The sequence below is a fragment of the Cervus canadensis genome, chromosome 4, assembly GCF_019320065.1.
Source record: "Cervus canadensis isolate Bull #8, Minnesota chromosome 4, ASM1932006v1, whole genome shotgun sequence".
Classification (NCBI taxonomy): domain Eukaryota; kingdom Metazoa; phylum Chordata; class Mammalia; order Artiodactyla; family Cervidae; genus Cervus; species Cervus canadensis.
In genome coordinates this window covers 101,527,231-101,532,449 of record NC_057389.1, presented here as the reverse complement: position 1 = coordinate 101,532,449, position 5,219 = coordinate 101,527,231, and positions in this window count along the sequence as shown.

Sequence of the window (5,219 nt, the reverse complement as noted above, 5' to 3'; positions counted from 1 at the left end):
CAAAAAAAAAAACTTAACACACAACTCTCACATTGTGCATCTTTTGTTGTTGTTGTTGTTGCTTTTAAGTCAACACTCATCTCTTGGGAGAGTACAAGTTCTGCCTTCAACAGAAGGCAGAGTTCAAAATCTCAGCTCTGCCTCTCACTGACTGTGTGGTCTTGGGCAGTTCAGTTGCCTTCTCTGAGTTTCATATCCTCCTCTGTAAATCAAAAGATAGATTTATTTTCCCAGGTAGCTCATTGTTCAACAACAACAAAGCTGTGCTTGACCACCTACTGCATACCACACACACTGCTAGAACTCAGGGCATGGAATAAACAAGATAGACAAGGTCTCTGGATTATGGCACTCTTGTCTGATGGAGGAGGCCAACAGGGGATAAGAACTAGTCAGATAGTGGCAATAATGAGTGAAATTAACAGAGTGACATGTGATAGAAAGTGACCAAGGGGGCTGCTCTAGACCGGACAATCAGGGAAGTCCTCCATGAGGAGGTAGCCTGTGAAGACACGGAGGAGTGGGCCTTGAATAAAGATCACCACCCATGCCCCTTAAAGCCTTGCTAGGACTGTAAAGACCCAGCACAAGTTGGGGTAATCAAATAGACTATTAAAAAAGGTGTCATTATTGCTTGCTTCCTCAAATACACTGAATTACACAGAGAAAGGGAGGCAGTTTCACCCTGTGTCATTCTATGGGAAAAGCAGGTTATTAGCCTTACCTGGTGGCTCAGGTGGTAAGGAATCTGCCCACAATGCAGGAGACCTGGGTTCAACCCATAGGTCAGGAAGATCTACTGGAGAAGGGAATGGCTACACCCCAGTATACTTGCGGGGAGAATTCCATGGACAGAAGAGCCTGAAAGGCTACACAGAGATTCAGACATGACTGAACAGCTAATACACACATACAGCTGTTCTGGACACCCACATTGATAATGAAATCTGGCCAGACGCTCAAGCAGGAAGCAACCGTTGCATCTCACTTACCATAATAAAGGTCAGGAAACCTAACCAACCCCTGAAGGCACACGGAACCTGAGCTGACCAGACCTGTAAACTGGGGCTGCCAACTTCTTGGCAGACTTATCTGGAGAAGAAATGAGCTGGTTTTGGAAAAGGTAAGGCACACGGAAAACTTCAGGAAGGTCCAAATGACCCATTGTAAATGGCATTGACTTCCCTTGGTTGGGGTTTATTGGGTCGTGCTAGTTCTGACCACTCCAACCACTCAGAAGTGGGGGCACTCGGTGTGTGTAGGGGGGCAATAGAGAACATCCCTGTGGAGGAGGAAAGAGGGGTTTCTCACCCAAAAACCAATGGAGAGAGGCCCAAGAACATCACTCAAAAGGAGAGGAAAGTGCCTATGGGGAGAGAGGCAGAATTTTGCTCCCCATTCAGGTGTCTGCTTAGTCAAGGGGCAGAGACACTGGCCAGGTACAAAGGAGGGGAGGGAACCCCCATCTGTTGCGACACGTGGAGCTGAAACTGACCCAGGTTGGGAAAATGGACTACAGTAGTGTTACTGAGTACAAATTTCTACTAATCACCATAAGACAGGCAAAGAACAAGGTGCTGGGGCAAGGAATAGTAACTTTATTTGGGAAGCTAGCAGACCGAGAAGATGGCCAGCTACTGACCCAAAGAAGCTGGACTTAGAAGTCAGGCTTCTTTTACACTAGGAAGGGAGGTGATGTGGTTGGTTGTTGTAGACTTCTTGGGTCCAGCCAGACCCTGGAGGAGCTGTGATAATCCCTTGTTCTTGAAGCTATCCATGCAGCTGTCATCAAGATATTTATGTAAACCTGCAAGAAGACAAGTATTTTCTGTTTTTGCAGTATTTTATCTGTATATGAATGAAAAGGGCAAAAGAGAAGGGTGAAAAGGCTGCCTTAAAACACATTTAAAAAAAATGAGATCATGGCATCCAGTCCCATCACTTCATGGCAAATAGAAGAGAGAAAAGTGGAATCAGTGACATATTTTCTTTTCTCAGGTTCTGAAATCACCGCAAACGGTGCTTGTAGCCATGAAAGTAAAAGACGCTTGCTCCTTGGAAGGAAAGCTATGACAAACTTAGACAGTGTATTAAAAAGCAGAGACACCACTTTGCCGACAAAGGTCCACATAGTCAAAGCTATGGTTTTCCCAGTGGTCATGTGTGGATGTGAGAGAAGGGCCATGAAGAAAGCTGAGCTCCAAGAAATTGATGCTTTTGAATTTTGGTGCTGGAGAAGACTCTTGAGAGTCCCTTGGGCTGCAAGGAGTTAATCCTAAAAGTAATCAGTTAAAGAAATCAACCCTAAATATTCATTGGAAGGACTGTTGCTGAAGCTGAAGCTCCAATACTTTGGACACTGATACAAACAGCCCACTCACTGGAAAAGACCCTGATGCTGGGAAAGACTGAAGGTGAAAAAAGAAGGGAGAGGCAGAGGGTGAGATGGTTAAATAGCATCACCAACTCAATGGACCTGAATTTGAGCAAACTCTGGGAGATAGTGGAGGACAGAGGAGCCTGGTGTGCTGCAGTCCATGGGGTTGCAAAGAGTCGGAGGTGACTTAGGAACTGAACAACAACAGTGAACGAAAAGTGTTATGGCTTTAAAGGTCAATCCTGGGAGGCAAAGTCCTGAGAAAGGGATATCATGTATATTTCAAGCTATAGGCAACATTCTTTTACAAAGGTGCAGAGTCAGCATGACTAAGCACTGGCAACACAGCACAAAGATTAGAGATAAAGGAATAGATCTGATGTGAAGTCACATTTATTCTTCCCTGTTACAACAGGAGTCTTTAGCCATCTACCTGCAGCCTCTCTGGGTAGAGAGAAAGGAGATGACATTTGGCCAGTGGAAGGCATCTTCAGGCAACCAGAGTGGGTTAGAGGATTGACATCCATCCTCTCCAATGGCCACTGATGCTTGCAGTTTCAGCTCATCTCTCTGTGTTCCAGGACCAGCTACTCCCTGTCCTGGGGGTGGTGTCAGCTCTCAGCTGATGCTAGCTCCCAGAGTGCTACACTTGATGGTTCCCCTTGGTCCTGTTGTCAAGTAAAATGAAAAACATACAATGTAAGAGCAGTGAGTTTCAGTTTAATTCAGAGACCCTACTGAAGACTACAGCCCAGGATACAGCCTCTCACATAGCTCTGAGAAACTGCTCCAAAGAGGTAAGAGGGGAGATCAGCATACTTGTGATTTTGGCTAAGGGGTACAGACAATCCAATATACACCTTGGGAGAAGGTTATTGCCAGTCACAGGGAACAAATTTCTCAGTCAATCATTGAAGTACTTTTCTAAGTATGGCAAAATTCAGGCTCATAAAAATTTTTTCCTGAAATACATATATATGCGTGTGTAACTATCTAAAGGCATTTTTTGCCTTTTTTCCCAATGTACAGAGTACCCCATCCTGTTCTCTGTGCTGAATAGTGACTGCAGTGGCTAATGATTTAATCCTTATAGAATCAGATAGCAAGAAGTATTTCTTGCTTACACAGCTCTTATTGTGTAAACAGCCCCTACTTAAACCCAACCAAAGTAGCCCATCTGAGGTCCTCATCAGGACACAACTATTACATTCCCCAAAGAGATGGGACACCTCAGCAATCCAGTCATGACAGTGTCCTTGATTGTGTAGGCACAAAAAAATTGAAATATTTCACCCAATACCTGGAATGGGAGAGCGGAGTAGAAGGAACAATGGTTCTGTTAAGTGTCTCAGTTCAGTTCAGCTCAATTCAGTTCAGTTGCTCAGTCGTGTCCAACTCTTTGTGATCCCATGGACTGGAGCACACTAAGCTTCCCTGTCCATCACCAACTCCCAGAGCCTACTCAAATTCATGTCCATCGAGTCGGTGATGCCATCCAACCATCTGTCGTCCCCTTCTCCTCCCACCTTCAATCTTTCCCAGCATCAGGGCCTTTTCAAATGAGTCAGTTCTTTGCATCAGATGGCCAAAGTATTGGAGTTTCAGTTTCAGCATCAGTCCTTCCAACGAACATTCAGGACTGATTTCCTTTAGGATGGATCTCCTTGCAGTCCAAGGGCCTCTCAAGAGTCTTCTCCAACATCACAATACAAAAGCATCAATTCTTCAGTGCTCAGCTTTCTTTATAGTCCAACTCTCACATCCATACATGACTACTGGAAAAACCATAGCTTTGTCTAGATGGACCTTTGTTGGCAAAGTAATGTCTCTGCTTTTTAATATGCTGTCTAGGTTGATCATAACTTTTCTTCCAAGGAGCAAGCATCTTTTAATTTCATGGCTGAAGTCAGCATCTGCAGTGGTTTTGGAGCCCCCAAAAATAAAGTCTCTTACTGTTTCCATTGCTTCCCCATCTATTTGTCATGAAGTGATGGGACCGGATGCCATGATCTTAAGTTTTCTGTTGAGTTTTAAGCCAGCTTTTCCACTCTCCTCTTTCACTTTCATCAAGAGTTTCTTTAGTTCTTCATCCCTTTCTGCCATAAGGGTGGTGTCATCTGCATATGTCAGGTCATTGATATTTCTCCTGGCAATCTTTATTCCAGCTTGTGCTTCTTCCAGCCCAGCGTTTCTCATGATGTACTCTGCATATAAGTTAAATAAGGAGGGTGACAATACACAGCCTTGATGTACTCCTTTCCCAATTTGGAACCAGTCTGTTGTTCCATGTCCAGTTCTAACTGTTGCTTCCTGACTTGCATACAGATTTCTCAAGAGGCAGGTCAGGTGGTCTGGTATTCCCATCTCTTTAAGAATTTTCAGCAAATGTTCATTCCATTCTCTTTGATAATATACAGTGTCCCCATGATATAAATGTTATGGTGAAAAGTGAAATTCTTAGTCGCTCAGTCAAGTCCGACTCTTTGTGACCCCAGGGACCATAGCCTGCCAAGCTCCTCTGTCCGTGGAGTTCTCCAGGCAGTAATGTTGGAGTGGGTTGCCATTTCCTTCTGCAGAAAATTATGGTAATTTTAGTAAAAAGAAGATCAGTGTTATTTAGTTTTTTTTTAATTTGCATTTAATAACTGTAAGCAGTGTGAATCACAGCTTAAAGTGTTTGCTTTGCTGCTGACTAATACCTGGGTGGTTGTATTATTGAAAGTAAAGACTTACCTTTGAGAACTTGGATCTGAAAAGTCAAAACTACCTTTCTGTTAAACATGTTTTGGTTCAGCCATTGACAGCAGATAATCAAATGCCTTGTGGTGTTGTTATGGCAGAT